Below are 18,781 nucleotides of genomic sequence, written 5' to 3'. Positions count from 1 at the left end.
CCCAACAACACAGTAAAAATCAAAGTAATTATGAGTCCAAGTAGCCAGAAAAGCCAAAGCAGGAGGATCACTTGAGGCCAGGAGCTCGAGATCAAACTGGGTAACATAGGGAGACCCCGTCTCCACAAAATAATAGAAACATTGGCCAGATGTGATGGCACATACCTGTAGTCCTAGCTGCTTGGGGATCTGAGGCAGCAGGATCACTTAAGCCTACAGTGAGCTAGGATTGCACCACTGCACTCCAGCCAAGATGAAGGAGTTAGATCCCATCAAAAAAAAAAAAAAAAAAGTACATACTGTGGGATTCAATCTCTATGAAACTTTAGAAAATGCAAAGTAATCTAGAGTGACAGAAAGCAAATCAATGGTTGCCTAGGGATGGGAACAGGGAGTGATGGATTACAAAGGTGCAGGAGGAACCTCATGGAGGTGATGGATATGTTAAGTATCTTGATTTTTGTGTGGTTTCATGAGAGTATACATATGTGAAAACTTATCAAAGTGTTCAATTTCAATATGAGCAGTTTATGTCAATTGTACTTTAATAAAACTGTTCAGAAATGTTTAAGGACAAATATCTATTTGTCCTTTTATACATATATATCTATAAAACATAAAATAATCATCTGTCAGACTTATTTCTCAGGCTTCAAAGAATTCTAGCAAATAACCAAGTCCCTTATCTCTCATATATTTTGTGATTTTGATGTCTGTAACCAAATGGAAATTTACTTTACAAAAGGATGTTTTTCTCCTCCTGCTTTTAATGTCTAAGCTTGTCCCTTTTGAGATGCTCAGTGAATTATTCTCTCCCAGTCTCTCAGATGGCTCAGGTAAGCCATGCTGTGAAATGCACAGGAGTGAGAGCTTTGGAGTGATCACCTATGTTAAATTCAGCTCACCATTCACTCACTCTGTAACCAGGGACCAGTTACTTAGCCTTGCCTTCTTCATTTCTACAATTCAGACAATAATTATATTTTAGAGTCATCATGGGGATAAAATGGTATGATATAGGTAAAGATCCTATAAAAGGATCTCAAGAAATGTTACATTAAAACTTTACACTTACAATCAATTGTGCTTTAGAAAATATTTGCATTTAGGTTATTGTGGAAAAGAAATACAAAGTGTGGTATTAGTAAATATATTTCCCAATAATATCCAGGCTAGGAATTATGATTTACAGCATATTACTAGAATATAACTAATATAAAAACAAAAAACAGATGTTTCCTCTGCCTATTAATAACCTTATTCTTCATATTCATGTATGTGTTTTAGTGTGGTATACCTGTCTTATACAAGGTGCCATTCTCTGAGATATTATAAAAAACTAACTTTAATTTCAATTTTATGGCTGAGTGTCAAATGCTATATATGAGTTTACCCACATCACCATGACAAGTATGTGGGAAGGTTTTTGCCACAGTCCTCATGGTTGGCCTCGTGTTTTGACATTTCAGTAATTGCCAGTGTCACAACCTTTAAAAATTACAGAGAACTGACACCTAGTCCAGATGGCTGCTAAATAAAGAAGCTGCTGTCCCCACAGCTGTGACGTGGTACTGAAGACAGGAGAGCCTTCTATCAAAGATACGGTCACTGAGAAATGATGTGAAAGATCTTGACTTATAAAATATAATAACTGGCTGGGTGCAATGGCTCATGCCTATAATCCCAGCACTTTGGGAGGCCGAGGTGGGCAAATCACCTGAGATCGGGAGTTCAAGACCAACCTGACCAACATGGAGAAACCTCGTCTCTACTAAAAATACAAAATTAGCCAGTTGTGGTGGTGCATGCCTGTAATCCCAAATACTTGGGACACTGAGGCAGGAGAATGGCTTGAACCTGGGAGGCAGAGGTTGCAGAGAGCCAAGATCAAGCCATTGCACTCCAGCCTGGGCAACAAGAGTGAAACTCCATCACAATGTGTGTGTGTGTGTGTGTGTGTGTGTGTGTGTGTATTACATTAGTAAATTATTATTAAGCCCTTTGCAATACTGGCCAACCCTGGAGTGGAATACAAGGAAAATATATGATCTAGTACTTAACTTCAGGGTCTCTACATTCTGCTAAGGAATAAAAGATATACTAAAAGATTAAAACTAGAAGAGTCATTTTCCCTTCAGCAAATACTTATTGAATAACTACTATATATCATTAGGCATTTTAGATACTAGAGTTACAGAAGTAAACAAATCAGACAAAAAGTCTTGCCTTTGTGGAACATACATTCCTGTTAGGGGAGATAGAGTAAAACAAAATAGATAAGTGAAATATATATTGTATTAGATGGTGATAATTGCTAGAAGAAAAATAAAGCAGGGAAATAGGATTTAGAGTGTTGGGGAGGGTGCACCTTACTGAATTTTGTATAAAACCCAGAAAGTGAGGAAGGAGTGACCCAAGTTGTTAAGGGAGATGATGATTTCAGGAGAAGGAAATTACAGGAATAAAGCCTGGAGAGGTGTGGGAACTGTCATAGGTAAGGAAACAGATGGGAGACCAATGTGGCTGGAGCAAAGTAAGTTGGGGAAACAAGTAGAAGATGATGTCAAAGAGGTCACAGAAGGTGAGATCTTGGAAAGCTGTGTGGGCCACTGTGCTGACTTTGGCTTTTATTCAACTGAGACATGAAGCCACTAGAGGACTTAGACAAAGACAGGACTTGAACTGGCCTTTTTTGTAACAGATAACGTTGACTGCCACAGAGCTGTAAACAGATTGTCTGGTTATCAAGCATCACGGGAATGTGTAACTCAAAGAGTAAGTCATGCAAGTCTGTGGATAGGAGAAATCAATTCAGGTCAGATTATCCAAGGGCAATTGGAGGAGACAGCATGGGGATACTGTGGGTAAGTGGGGTGGTATGGGTAAGTGGCCAAGTAGACAGAATAGCCTGAGGAAATAGGGAAGTGTAGCTGGAGTAGAAGAGTCCATCATGAAGAGGTTCTCTATTTGTCCATCCTCAATAAAGAAGGCATTCTAATTCACAAAACCCTCTACCTCTGGAGGGGGTCTCAGAATTTGCCTGCCATGTTCACAGACAGAAATGGATTAGGAAGATTAAAGCAGAAAAGACACTATACATAAGCAGAGATAAGGTGGGAGAGGTAAGGTGCAGTCAGACTATAGATATGTTTGATGCATAGCTGACATATTTGAGTTTGAGAATGAATAGCAATGCAAAGTTGTTGGGTATTACTGAGCATAGCCCTGCCATGGAATTCTACTAAAGAAGGTCTGGTCACTTGAAGGAATTTTATGTTAAAAGAATTTTGACACTACCAATAGACCCAGTACAAATGCGTTTTCAGGGTCCTTCTTCCAGAATAATAACCATCAGATCCAGATATCAAATTCCTTCAGGTACTGGAGCTTTGGTATGGCAAAGATAGGCTAGATGTTCAGCAAATCCATTTCCTTTTCCTGAGCACATAGGAAAGCACCATTTGCAAACCTACTTTGCAGTATCTGACTATAATTGGTCGACAGAATATGAGCTAAAGTGATGTGTGCTACTTAAAGGCCTGTGTTCTAAAAATACACAAAAGATCCTGGTCTCAATCTCCCTCCTACATTCATGTGACTAGAAAAAAAGGGATCCAAAGTTGGCAAAATCATGCGTTAGAAAGAGCTTGGCTCCCTGAGTCACTTAAAAGAGTCAGGAGCACTTCACAATCTATATTAGATTGTGATATAAGCAAAAAATAAACTTTTATTGTATTAAGCTACTGGTTACTTGAGTCTATTGTCATAGCAACTATTGTTAATTATCATGACTTGATATACCTTTCTCCTGCTCCTGATGGACAGCAGCAGGCCTTTGTCATGATATGTAAATGCCAGTCTACACCAAAGTGACTACAAGAATTAAAGGATCCATCTGTTACCATAGTGATTCCCACTGACCCTGCAAATTCAATTTATTTTGGAATAGATCCAGGATATTTGAGCTGTTTCTTGCAAAACATTTTACTGATCAGCTCAAGGGTTCATGACTATCAGAGCAGACATTAAATATAACCTAAATGGCACATGATTTCTTTTCAATGAAGTATTGATACAAATTCAAGGCATGAATTAAATTTCTTTCATATATTCTTTATCAAATCACTTTTTAACATCCATTAAGCATGATCCTGAACTAGTTTTAAGAGTTACAAGAGAAGAGGCCAAGAATAGTTAGTGGTTAATCTCTTCCATCTTATAATTTATCTGGGAATACCTTCAATACAAGATTATACATAATAAGTAGAAAATAGTTGAAATGTGACTTAATGTGGTTCTAGGCGTTAGAGAAGTAGAGAATTCATGCATCTGGGGAAATCAAGGATTAATGACATAGCTAGTCTTTGAATTGAATCCTGAAGTTTGGTTGGGCTGTGAGACAGGGAGTTGGAGGCAGAGTATTTCAAGCTTAAACAGCTTGGCAAACTGAATAATGGAGTTGAGAAAATACATGTCCTACTCAGTGTCACAGATTATAACAAATAAGACTGAGAATTTAAGTTTGAAAAGATTTTTTTAAATCATGCATGTCGAACCATGATTTGAGGAATTTTCTTCTATATCTTAATTGTTGAAGATTTTTGAAGAAAATGATGTAATCAAAAGCCACATTTAAAAAGATTAATCTGACAGTATAATTCAGAGTTTGTTGGGTGAGGGAGAGATTACCTTTATTTTATTAAGCTAATGGGAATTTGAGGGTGTCATAGAAGTTATTGTTAGGTGACAGAAGAATGAGGTAAACTTAGTGATCCTCTGCAGGGTTGAAGGAAAGGGAGAAGGCAAGGGTGACATAAAGGATTCAATTTTAGGTGATTGAGAAAATTTTGTAAATAGAGAAATAGGGAAAGGGGCAAGATTGCGGTAGAGAAGGTGAGTTCTGCTTAAAATATTTCAAATTTGAAGTGTACACATGTTGCTGTTGTACAGGTAATTAGGAGGAGTATGACTGACATCTTAATGACATGCAGTGGTAATGAAGAATCCCTGGTGCAAAATTACTAAGAGTGAATAGAAGGCTAGAAACTGTCCCTAATGTGCATCTTTCAGATAGTAATTACAGGAAGAGCTGGGTCCATCAGACCCAAAAAATGTTCCACAAAGAAATGTAAGGTAAACTCATGTATCTCGTATTCATAAATGTGATAATGTGATTAAATTGATTGATTTGTGAATGGTGGATTTATGGAAATGAAAAGTTATGCACATTGAAGACATCACAGTAAAGTGGTTTTGCATAAGCTTTGGCATTTGACAGGCTAGATTTATATCCTGGCTCTGCCACTTAATAGCTCTATGACACTGGACAAATTGCTTAAACTCTCTTTCTTCACTTTCTTCAGTTGTAAATTTAGGATAATATTAAATGCCTAGCAGATAGAAATCTTATGAAAAGAACATGGAATAGTACCTATGAAGCATTTAACATAGTGTTAAGTCAGCTTGGGCTGCCATAAGAAAATAACATAGACACAGTGGTTTAAACAACATTTTATTTTTCACAGGGCTGGAGGCTGGAAGCCTGAGATCAGGATGTGAATATAGTTGGATTCTGGTGAGGTCTTATTTGCCGACTTACAGATAGCCTACTTCTTGCTATGTGCACACTTGGCAGAAAGGGAGAGAAATTCAAGGCATGAATCAAATTTTTTTCATGTCTTCTTTATCAAGTCACTGGTATCTCTTCTTTTAAGGACATTAACCCTGTCATGAACAAGCTACCCTCATTATCTCATCTAAACCTAATTACTTCCCAAAACCTCATCTCCAAATACCATCACACTTGGAATTAGAGTTTCTTCAACATATTGGGGGTATTTGAGGGGACATAATTTAGTCCATAATACATAGTGTCTGTCATTTAGTAAAACTCAATAAATTACAACATTATTAGGCATATTTCTTCTGCACTTTTTTCTAGCAATTTCACAGAGCCAAGAATCACAACACTTCCGAACACATAAAAGAATGTAAATCTAAGAAAGAATTCAACCAAAAATTACATTGTATGGAGAAATGAAACTCAAATAAATGGAAGTCAGAAATCTCTATGAGTCACAGTGGAGAGGTTTGTGCATTTATAAACTAAGTGCAAACTCTTATTGCCAGAAGGTTTCCGATTAGACTGCTTTATATATTCTGCTTTAATTGGCATGTTTTACATCTGTGAAATTCTAGCAAAATATAAAAGCAACATTTAAGAATGTTTTATGATCTAAAACCTCTTATCTATACTATAGCTATGTAATCCATGGCATTATACAAAGCTGTGTTTAGCAGTAGTGCTTCTCTGCCATTTTCTGTCTCTGTGACCTTAGGCAAGTTGTTAAATCTCTCTATATTTGGTGTAACCTGTAAAGGCTGCTCTCAATTTACAAAATTGTTGGAAGAATTGTCCAAGAAGTATGTCTGTGAAAGTTTAGTGTGAGGTACTCTGGTAAAAATAAAATAAAATAAAATAAGCTAGTCACTTAAAACGTGCTCTGTATATGTGACATTTCTTAGAGCTCACTGCCTGTTACCTCTGAATTCTACCTGGAATTTTTGTGTTTTGCCTAGACGGTGGCACAGGAGAAATCATCATAGCTTTCTCCTTTGACCCAAGCTACAAATTCTCTCTTCTTTTCTAGAGTTTGGATTTGTGTTATTGCTCTTTGTTTGCTTGATTTTTTGTTGTTTTTATTTTCATTTCTTTTTCAACTCTTATTTTAGAATTAGGGGTACGTGCACACATTTGTTACAAAGGTATATTACATGATGTTGAGGTTTGGGGTATGGTTAGACCCATCACCCAGGAAGTGAGCACAGTACCCAACAGGTAGTTCTTCAGCCCTTGCCCCCCTCCCTCTCTCTCCAATTAAACATTCCCTCTAGGTTACAGCATCTTAAGAGTAAATTGCATGGCCTTTTCAGGCCCACAATTCTATACGATAATGTTGGTACGATGCTAGTGCTTAACAATTTTTAATATGAATGTCAAATTGTGACCCATGAAGAAGAAAATCCACCCAATACTTCTTTTCTAAGGATTTTTCCTTAGAAAAATTACTCTTTGTGTAACAATTTGGCTAGATTCCAGGATACTTACTGGGCCACCTGTGATAGAGTGCAGAGGTACTATGGATTCAAAGTCAGGGACACTGGTATAGCCTTTTCTCTCTTTCCTCATACACTCTTGCTATGGAAGTAAGCTGAAGTAGGGCATATTCTTATCTGGAGGCAAGCCTGGCCATTTTGTTCCCTGTTCTCTGAGTGAGGTAGAAATCCTGGCTCTCTGGATCTTTGGCACCCTTGAGTTCTTTAGCCTGTTCCCCGTAGAGCTGCCAAATCTTACTAGTGTAAGATTTGCATCTGAGGCTGAGGAATAGATCCCTTTGATATAAAATTTAGGTTTACTTCATTCCAAATGACCATGGTTTGAATAATAAAGCATTTTAATTTCACATATGAGGTACGGTCATTGTTTGGCAAGACTGTATCACATAAGTAAACCTCATGCAAAACAGTAGCTATAGTTTTATACAATTCTGTATTCCTAGATCCCCTAGCAATAACACCATCTTAGTTGTATCAATATCTTACCTCTGTTTCTAACACAGGGGAAAATTAAGTCTGAAACATAGTAAATAACTTCAAAGAGTTTTTTTTTAAAATCCTGAATAACCAGGTATTATTGAATATCACATGGAAAAATTTAGAAAGCAAAACTGATGTTTTAATTGATTGTCTAAGAAGCACATAGCAAATTTTCTGCAATAAGGGTTCCCTTGATGCCTGAATTTTTAATTTTTAATTTTTATTCTTTACAGTTAGGGTCTTGCTCTGTTGCCCAGGCTGAAATGCAGTGGTGCCATCATAGCTCACTGCCACCTCAAACTGCTGGGCTCAAGAGATCCTCCCATCTTAGTCCCCCAAAGCACTGGGATTAGAGGCATTAGAAACCATACCCAGCCTGAAATTTTTAGTTTCTTATTTCAGTTTCCCTCTTGTCATTGTTCCTTCCTCCCATGTTTCTCATTCTCTTTGGAGTACGTACATAAGAACGTCCATAAGGCATGGCCCAGGGTTTTCTCTTATCCTCTCAGGCAATATTTAATTAAGCTTATTCAGCAGACAAGAGAGGGAAGAAAATTCATCTGGTGATTCTTTCTCTATACAGAATTACTAGATTCAAATAGTCACAGATAATTGGAAGGTATTCTCCCCTGTGAAATCAGGTTCCAGGGTGCGAGGCATATGCTATTCCAGATCAGGAGAAGCCAGTAGTGAACTGAATTTGACGTTTGCATTTTCTTTCTTAAATAATTTGGCTCAGGAAAACTTTTGGTCCATGGTTTGACTTTAATATAAAATTAAATAATTTAATTCTCTTGGATTGTAGGCCTTCATACAAGCCCATCAAACACTAAAGACAGCCAAGCCACTCATTATTATGAAAATCAATAGTTGAATTGGAACTTAAATAATTAGTAAATATGTATCCAGTTGATTGCAAGTTGCTTTTCCAAACAACATTTTGACTCATGCCAGTGGTTTCGTTGCGATCACTAAAAACCAATTTTAGTTTGACTTTTTTAAGACAAATAAATGACATAAACAGTATTGGTTTAAAGAATATTGCCCACCCCCACCACCCGGATGTACTGGTAGCTGGAAGACCAAGTTTGGAAAGTTGGCCCAGGTCCATAGGCTTCCAGGAAGCAGGAAACAGCTTTTAGCAATTTGGCCAGAGTATGACTACATTTGCACCCTATCACGAACATGATTGCAAATAAATACTGATCATTCTTTTGCTTTACTTAGCTCTCTCCAGATTCCTGGAATACAGCTGCCAATTTACTGAGCCTGGGTGACATTCCCATTGCTCGGCAGTCAAGTAAAAGGAACACAGGGGAATAAAAGCTACTTCAATTTCCCAAATGAAAAAATAATACAGTTTTCCATAATCTAGGTAAAATAAGAGGTCCATCAAAATTAGAAAAGCGATTTGTATTTTATGCAGCCCAATCATGAAGATTTCTATAGCTTAATTTGATCATTGAGGACAATATAAGTGGTCTCAGGCCGGGCACGGTGGCTCATGCCTGTCATGCCAGCATTTTGGGAGGCTGAGGTGGGCGGGTCACCTGAGGTCAGGAGTTCGAGACCAGACTGGCCAACATAGTGAAACCCTGTCTCTACTAAAAATATGAAAAATTAGCCAGGCATGGTGGTGGGCACCATAATCCCACCTACTCAGGAGGCTGAGAGAGGAGAATTGCTTGAACCTGGGAGGCGGAGGTTGCAGTAAGCTGAGATTGCGCCATTGCACTCCATGCTGGGTGACAAGAGCGAAACTCTGTCTTGAAAAAATAAAAAATAAGTGGTCTTATCATCATCATTATCATAATTAACACTTAACAAGCAGTTGCTTGCTAGGTTCTATTCTTATCCACACTTTCCATATACTATCTCATTTTATGCTCCCATCAAATTTTATGACACAATTACTATTAGTGTCCTTTTAACAAAAATCCAGTAATGTTTAGAGAGAGTAAATAACTTGCCCAGGATTATCTAATTAAACTAAAGAGTTTCTGCACAGCAGAAGAAACTACCATCAGAGTAAACAGGCAACCTACAGAATGGGAGAAATTTTTACAATCCACCCATCTAACAAAGGGGTAATATCCAGAATCTACAAAGAACTTAAACAAATTTACAAGAAAAAATCAAACAACCCCATCAAAAAGTGGGCAAAGGATATGAACAGACACTTCTCAAAAGAAACATTTATGCAGCCAACAGTCACATGAAAAAATGCTCATCATCACTGGCCATCAGAGAAATGCAAATCAAAACCACAATGAGATACCATCTCACACCAGTTAGAATGGTAATCATTAAAAAGTCAGGAAAAAACAGGTGCTGGAGAGGATGTGGAGAAATAGGAATGCTTTTACACTGTTGGTGAGAATGTAAACTAGTTCAACCATTGTGAAAGACAGTGTGGCGATTCCTCAAGGATCTAGAACTAGAAATACTATTTGACCCAGCCATCCCATTACTGGGCATATACCCAAATGATTATAAATCATGCTGCTATAAAGACACATGCACATGTATGTTTATAACATCACTATTCACAATAGCAAAGACTTGGAACCAGCCCAAATGTCCATCAATAATAGACTGGATTAAGAAAATGTGGCACATATGTATACCATGGAATACTATGCAGCCATAAAAAAGGATGAGTTCACGTCCTTTGTAGGGACATGGATGAAGCTAAAAACCATCATTCTGAGCAAACTATTGCAAGGACAGAAAACCAAACACTGCATGTTCTCACTCATAGGTGGGAATTGAACAATGAGAACACTTGGACACAGGGTGGGGAACATCACACACTGGGGTCTGTCATGGGGTGGGGGGAGGGGGGAGGGATAGCATTAGGAGATATGCCTAATGTAAATGACGAGTTAACCAGTACAGCACAGCAACATGGCACATGTATACATATGTAACAAACCTGCACGTTGTGCACATGTACCCTAGAACTTAAAGTATAATAATAATAATAAATCATTAAAAGAAATAAAAAAAAGAAATGTAATAGATTTTCTTGAATACAAATAAATAAATAAATAAAGCTTGCCCAGGGTTATACAACTAGTAAGTGGAAAAATAGTTTCAAACCTAGGTTATATGACTCCAAATAAGCTAAACCATATGCATATGCATGAGACTAATTCCTCTACTGCAGTTTTATGGATATTAGGACACACTAGATTCTTAAGAAATATTTACTGCAATCTCTGTTAACTGGAAAACCCTGGCACACAGTTGGTGTTCAATACATACTCATTGAATAAATAAATGCATATATATCAGGTTTTGATTAAAAGATCAGATGTCAGAAGGCAGGTGTCTGCCGCCCCCACCCCTTCCTCGTAGCTCCCTCCAGCATGCAGCTCTTGAGCTATGTACTGAGCTGTGTGATCCCATAAATCAAAGGAATTCAAGTCTGGATTATAGTGAAATAAATGTGTATTCATAATGGTAAGGTGGATAGTGTATTTAAGCAATTTCTTATCTTTGTTACTTCTTTTTAAACATGATAATAATTTAGAAAATGTTCCTTTTAGGTATACTGCAGAAGTTTAGGTATACTGCAGATGACATAGTCGAAAGAGTCAGACTGAACTGTGTTTGAAATTCTCCCCAACTATGTTTTAGTTTTATGTCATTTAACATTTTATTCTAACTCTTGGAGCTCAAATGTTCTCATCTAAGCAAGGGTAGAAAATGATGCTTAGCTTATGTGTTTGCTGTGAGGGCTACATGAGGTCATAAGTGTAAAGTACCTAGAATGTAGCACCTGTGGGATACTTTCCTCTCCTATCTCTTCTTTAGTGGCTACCTTTGAAATATTTCAGAGTAAAATGGCTTATAGAAAATAATTATTGTCATGGTTGAAAATAACATTGTGATTTTAAAGGAATATCTATACCTTACAAAATTTGTACCATTGGTACAATAGCCACTACACTCAGAAGAGGGAGCTTCATAAAATACTTTTTGATAAAAATGATTCAATATTAGACATTTTATACAGATCTACTTTCTACCCTAATCAGATCTCTTGTATTAGAGATGATGAATAATCTCCCACGTGTGCAATTTGTGAACTATGCATTTTCTGGTTCAATTCTTTGTAGAAGGTTTACATACTGCAATGTAATTCGTTTTTGCAATTTTCTACTTCATTTCAATTACAGTGCTTATTATAAGAGATGGAATTCTCATTTAGCATGCTCATTATTTTTAATTAGAAATAAAATCTTAAAGGAACTTACATTTTTTTGCATCTCATTGTCGGAAGCATAAACTCTAGAACACTGTGTGAATAAATAAGCACAGTAATTCTCAAATTTTCAAAGATGGAGTATGTTAATTATAGAAATATACTAATAGTGATCTTGTGTATGTAAATTGTACTAGATGTATAATAACAACAGCAAGTTTCTAATTATTTGGTACCTGTTATGGGGTCATAACTTCCATATGTATTATCTCTAATTCTCACAACTCTAAAAGAAAGTATTATTTTCCTTCTTTTCAAAGTGAGGGAGCCCTGAAAAAAGAATCATTTTCAATTCTACCTGGGAAACGCTATCAAGGATTCATCGTACAGTGACCACTAGATTGTATTTTAACGTATGACAAAAAGCTAATTGGAAAAAAATGGGAAAGCCACATCTTCAGAAACATTACAAAACACAGTTAAAATATAACTCATGGAAAAGAATGGTGGCGATGAAGATAGATAGGGCCAAGTGGAAAAAGTCTGGTCTAGGAGTTTGGTCTTAGTATAGTAAGAAGACTTTAATGCTATGGTTTTTGCCACACAATCTTTTAAATAATATCATAACCATTAGCCCTCATGCCCCTGTGGAATTCTCCTTTCATTTACATACCATATGGAAGTTCTGCAAAATACTGTAATGTGAATGAGAGATATGGTATCTAAAATAACATAGTCATCAGAGGGCTGCCAACCGGCTGTTCATGGTGAATCATTTAAATTTAAAATTTGGTGTTCTGCACGTAGAAGTGTGCAATCCCTGTTGAATTTTTGAAGCTCCCTGAAGAAGCCTCTTCTTTCTGCAGCTGCTGTGTTCATTTGCATTTCAATATGAGCATTCAGAGGTCAACTGCCTGTATTTCGGGCACAATTATAAACGGGAGATGCTGCAAATATTCGGAACTGGTGTCTCTACAGGCATGTGGATACAGCTCTGGGTTTCCAGTATTGCCATGCTGCCTGACAAAGAATAGGCAGTATAGTGTTAGGCACAGGATGAATGATTTATGTGATGTCATCAGTTACTCCAGCCCTTTCATAGAATATTTTTTCTTCCCTAGAACACTAGTCACCGCCTAAGCCCTAAATCAATAGCTAGTCATTTGTTTTATTAAACTTGATCTGCTTTCCGCGCTACCTACAGAGGGGTCCATACGGCATTGTTCTGGATTCCCATCGTAACTTAAAGGGAAACTTTCACAATGTCCAGAGCCCTTGATGTCCTGCAAATGAAGGAGGAGGATGTTCTTAAGTTCCTTGTGGCAGGAACCCACTTAGGTGGCACTAATCTTGACTTCCAGATGGAACAGTACATCTATAAAAGTGATGGCATCTACATCATAAATCTGAAGAGGACTTGGGAGAAGCTTCTGCTGGCGGCTCGTGCCATTGTTGCCATTGAAAACCCTGCTGATGTCAGTGTTATATCCTCCAGGAAAACTGGCCAGAGGGCCGTGCTGAAGTTTGCTGCTGCCACTGGAGCCACTCCAATTGCTGGCCGCTTCACTCCTGGAACTTTCACTAACCAGATCCAGGCAGCCTTCCAGGAGCCACAGCTTCTTGTGGTTACTGACCCCAGGGCTGACCACCAGCCTCTCACGGAGGCATCTTATGTTAACCTACCTACCACTGCTCTGTGTAACACAGATTCTGTGCTATGTGGACATTGCCATCCCATGCAACAACAAGGGAGCTCACTCAGTGGGTTTGATGTAGTGGATGCTGGCTCGGGAAGTTCTGTGCATGCATGGCACCATTTCCCATGAACACCCGTGGGAGGTCATGCCTGATCTCTACTTCTACAGAGATCCTGAAGAGATTGAAAAAGAAGAGCAGGCTGCTGCTGAAAAGGCAGTGACCAAGGAGGAATTTCAGGGTGAATGGACTGCTCCAGCTCCTGAGATCACTACTACTCAGCCTGAGGTTTCAGACTGGTCTGAAAGTGTGCAGGTGCCCTCTGTGTCTATTCAGCAGTTCCTTACTGAAGACTGGAGTGCTCAGCCTGCCACAGAAGATTGGTCTGCAGTTCCCATTGCTCAGGCCACTGAATGGGTAGGAGCAACAACTGAATGGTCTTAAGCTGTTCTTGCACAGGCTCTTAAGCAACATGGAAAAATGGTTGATGGAAAATAAACATCAGTTTCTATGCACCTTCATTTCTCTGTTGGGCCCACTTTCTGTTAGATTCCATATAGTAAGTCTATTCCACCTTCAACCATCATAAGTATGATCCACTGTTATATTACTGACAATGTTGAACAGTGTTCTGGGTGCTGGAAATACAATGATAAACAAGATCAATGTGTGTCTGATCCATATAGGGCTGATTTTCTACTCTGAAGTAATCTCTGAATCCCATGATACGTTTAGAGGCTTTTGTACAGAATAGGCATTTAGCAAATGCAAAATGAAGAAATGGATTGCCTAGTCTAAGCCATGGTGTTAAAAACTATGGAAGATCCAAGATAAACATGACAAATGTTAGGCTTCAGGGAGTTCCCACTCTGTGGTGTGCACAGACAAGCACATAGAAAATTCTAATGCATGGCAGAGAGTATTGTGTGTTGTAATAGAGATATAAACACATTTCTGTGGGAGCATATAATGACAAAAGATTAATTCTGGCTTGGAGGGATGTCCTGCCCTTCTGTCACAGCAGAAAAAAATATGGTATCATCCACTGTGCATAACTGAAATCCATTTGCCATATGCATAAAGAATGAGTAGATTCACAAAATAAATGAGAGTAGGGAGAATTTGATTTACTGCAGTTTTCTTTTTCATTGCAATGTTATAGTATGTTATCCAATGGTATTTTCCAGATTTTATAATCATCTTCCAAGAAAATACTTGGATCCCTTCCCTTATATCTTCCTTCCTTTTACTATCCTTCCCTTACTAATCGGTACAGAAGAAACCATGAGGACAATCTGAAAGTATTTTAGTGCCTAGAATAAGAACTAACACAAAGAATTAACTCAAGATTTTTTTAAAAAAATAAACTGCTGCTTGTTTTATTACTCTATGGTCATGAGTTAATTTGCCAAAATCATTCTTAAACAATGGTTCCTTAGCCTCACATAATGAAAATAACACTATTCAAGAAATTAGGAGGCAAGTATTCTGAGGCTAGCTTCTACTAACTAAAGGTATGACTTTAGGTAAGTCCTCTTGGTCTTATTTTCCTTATCTGTAATATTAGTTTATTGGACCAAATTAGAAGGTCACAATCTTGGATGAGACAGGGTCCAGAGCATTTGCCATGTGAGAAAATGGAGCCAGTGTTGTCACATCTTCTGATTATCAAGAGAATCTACAAAGCTAGATATTAATGTGAAATTTCCATAAAACGGCATTTAGGCCAAATAAAACATATCTAAAGGCCAAATTCAGCCCAAGGGCTTCCTTTCTTCAGCTTGTAGAGTAGATGTTCTCTGAAATCTCTTGTATCTCAGACATTCTTTGATTCTGCACTGTTAAGACAGTCTTATTTTCCTTTGTTTAACAGCTACTAGGCTTCAAAGTTCTGGTTTCCCAGATGAATTAAAGAACATGTTTTGAGGCACTGTAAAGTTAAATTATAATCACAGATTGGAGAGTTGTAGTTTCTGCTAATCCTCTTGGAGGCTTCTGATTTGTTTAAACAAGATGAAAATTAGGAATGAATGTTAAGTGGTCTAACTCAAGGATCTAGTTTAGAATAAAGAAAAAAAGAAGGAAGAGCAGCCCTTTCCTGCTTCCATTTCCTCTCTACATGCTGCTGTGAGGCCGATCTAGCCAGAGAGTACCTGGTAAGTCTGCTTGGTACAGAACCTCATGGCTAGGTTAATCCTGGCTCACAGCAGACCCTAAAAAATAATCATTGAACGAAGTAAATACTACTGAATGAAGTCCTGTTCTTTGGTGGACTATCATGCCAACTAATTAACATACCTACCATTTACTGGATAAGAAAAGAACTTTGAATAAAACAAAGCATTTTATTATGTGCATTTAAGACTTTAAAGTTTGCCTAATAAGATGAAACTCCTTTGGTCCCCACAAGCTTCTACCACTGAGCTCATACCTTATATGGTGAATTTTTTTTTTTTTTTTTTTGAGGACACAGATTCATCTTACTTATGTTTCTGTCAGCAGCGTCCAGCACAGTGTCTGACATGCAGTAAGTACTCAATAAATGTCTTTTTAATCAATGACTTAATCTCTGAATGAGTCAACTAATAAATTATTTAATGAGCCAGAATTTCTCTCTAGGGCCAAAGCAGCAAGAACAAAGAATTGAATATAACTCAATGAGTTCTACTAAATCATTAAAGAAAGATGGTATCAACAGTCTGAATTTAGAAATGAAGCCAGAATATTAGTAAAAGTTTCTGTGCTCTTTACATCACTCCCAAATAATTGTATACAGTTGCCATATTCTGGACATTTGAAATATAATGTTATGAAATTTTGGGTGCTATTTAAATCTAATGGAGAATACTGTTTTTTGTTTGTTTGTTTGTTTTTTAAGTATAGGCAAACAACCTCATTAGTCTGTAAGTTCCCACTTACCTTCTTATGATGCACCTTCAACTCTCAGTTTTCAAAGCCTTTGCAGTGCTTTCAAAGTTTATCAAACATACGCCTCATCGAGTGGTCAGTCTTTAGCCCTGGGCATTGTTCCATCCCATAGTTTAGTTTTCAAAAGGTTGGTATGCTGACCAGAGTCAAATCAATGCCTGTACAACTTAGGGGGAAACTAAGAATCATACTCAATGCTATAGAACCACTTCCTTAGCACTCCCCGCCTCCCTGCCCTTACTGTCTCCCTGTCCCACTCCAAGTTCCAGCCTCTCCCACCCACCTCCTGGTCCTCCGGCTAGAGATCTGAGACTTTAATTTTCACCTCTGCCTCTCACTTTCTGTTCCTAAGATCACCCTGCCATGGGAACCAAGTGGGGAAAGGCTAGAGAAAGGAACAAACCAACAGAGAATTTCTCCCCACACACACACACACTCTTGGGATATAGTTCCTTTGGTCACAGAGAAGGGTTTCCATCCTTAGATTTAAAAGCATCCACCCAGACACTTTTGCCTTTGCCACCACCACGTGCTATCACCTTGCCAGGGTTACCTGGGGGCTTGAATAGAAGAAAACAAAAAAACAAAAATATAACTTTCTCCACTCTCTCTGATTTGTAGGGTGCCATTTTCTATTCCTCAGATTGGAAATAAAGAACTTTTCTTGGAGCTTTTTCTGCTTGCATCTGGTGCACACTTCCATGATTTGGCTGCTTTTGAGTCTAAATCTGAAGATATTAGGGAAAAAAATTCAAGAAACTCATGCATGATTCAGTGATGTTTTGAGTTCTGTTATTTTTCCCCAATCCACTTATTACTACTTATTTTTCAGAGTTTTCAACTAGCTTCTCCAGCTCCGTCCAGGATTTTTAGCTGTATTCAGTGGGAGAATCAGAGTGTGCTTACTCCATCTTGATTGGACCAAAATTTTTCCCATGTAGTTTTATTAGATGGTAAAAATACATGAGATTGCTTGATGGGATTGTCTGGTCCACCTAACAGATCCTGCTGTAAATTGGCATTGCTATGTTTAGTTTTGTTTAAACAAGTGCTGTTCTACAAAGGAATGCTTTCTGTCTGGTAAACTGACTTGACGATCTGAGAATGAGACTTGTTATTTGATCACACTCCTTGAGGCATCCTGTCATCCCTTTGGCCTCATTCATGTACTTAACATATATTAATAGAGCCAATTGTGTGTCAGGTGCTATGCTAGGCACACGGGCTACATCTGTGAAAAACACAGAATCTTTGTCTCTAGGGAGTCCACAGTATCCTGGAAATCAGTGACAGATCACCACCAATGTTACAAGACAGCAAAACTGAGCCTTAGATCCAGGTTAGAGATAGTTATGTAAACAGGAAATTTTTGTATTGAATGTTTAATATATGATAAAAGTCAGTACCAGTATTATAGGGAAACAGAACAGAATCATAATTATGTATTAGTGATTTCTCACTTCTCAATTAATGACACTCTAATCTGTCTACTTACTTAACTGAATACTTGGACTCATCCTTCATTATTTTTCCTAACACTCCACATCCTATCTTTTAGTACATTCTATTCTCTATGCTTTCAAAATATATTCAGAATCCTTCCCTAGACTAAGCTACCATAATCTCTTAGCATTCTGTCACAGTATTTCCTGCGTTTCCCCATTTTCCCACTCTTGTTCTATTTTCCATGCAGCAAAGTAAAAAAAAAAAAAATTAATGAAAATCAGATAGCAATGTTTCTCTGGTTAAAAAAAAAAAAAAAAAAAAAAAAACCACTCCGAAGCACTACCTCATCCAACCCCCTTCTCTCTTACCTCATGTCCTACTTATCTTCCCCTTATTATGCTTCAGCATTTCTTTTATTCCTCAAAGAACATATTAGGCATATTTGCACTTGCTAATGCCTCTGGCAACATACTTCTCCCAGATCTTTATATTTTTAATGTGAAGAAATAAATCATATTAGCAAAACTTGGGTTAGGGATGAGGTAACATAAATCAATTTATTTTATCAAATGCTTTGTTAGTATAAACTTGTTTAAGTATCATCTAAATTTGCTAGATACCATTTTTAAAACCATCTTTTTCAGGCACAGAGAGGTTAACTAACTTGCTAGTAACAGTGAACAGAAGAAAATGGCAGAACTATGGTTATAACCTTCTGTCTACTTCCAGAATCTGTGCTCTTATATGCTATGCTCTGCTGTTCTTAATAGTTGAGAGGCATTCTCTACACAAAGTGCGATGTCGTCTTGCACATTCACCCCCTTCAGCCATGTGTGGAATTATGGGGGGAGTGGAGATAGATGGGGACCTAAACCTACAGAGATAAGAGGCAAGAGAATTCCCCAA

General features: G+C 37.7%; 1 protein-coding gene and 1 pseudogene across 1 annotated transcript in view; both read left to right on the top strand.

The window, feature by feature from the left end:
* Positions 1-18,781, top strand: part of GRM5 (glutamate metabotropic receptor 5) — a 516,353-nt gene that overhangs the window by 447,233 nt on the left and 50,339 nt on the right. The gene's annotated exons all lie outside the window — the stretch shown is intronic.
* On the top strand, positions 13,069-14,005 carry LOC112606362 (annotated as a pseudogene).

Source organism: Theropithecus gelada, chromosome 14, assembly GCF_003255815.1.
Source record: "Theropithecus gelada isolate Dixy chromosome 14, Tgel_1.0, whole genome shotgun sequence".
In the NCBI taxonomy this organism is placed as follows: domain Eukaryota; kingdom Metazoa; phylum Chordata; class Mammalia; order Primates; family Cercopithecidae; genus Theropithecus; species Theropithecus gelada.
The sequence above is the reverse complement of the archived record's forward strand: the minus strand, read 5'-3'. Positions and strand labels throughout refer to the sequence as shown.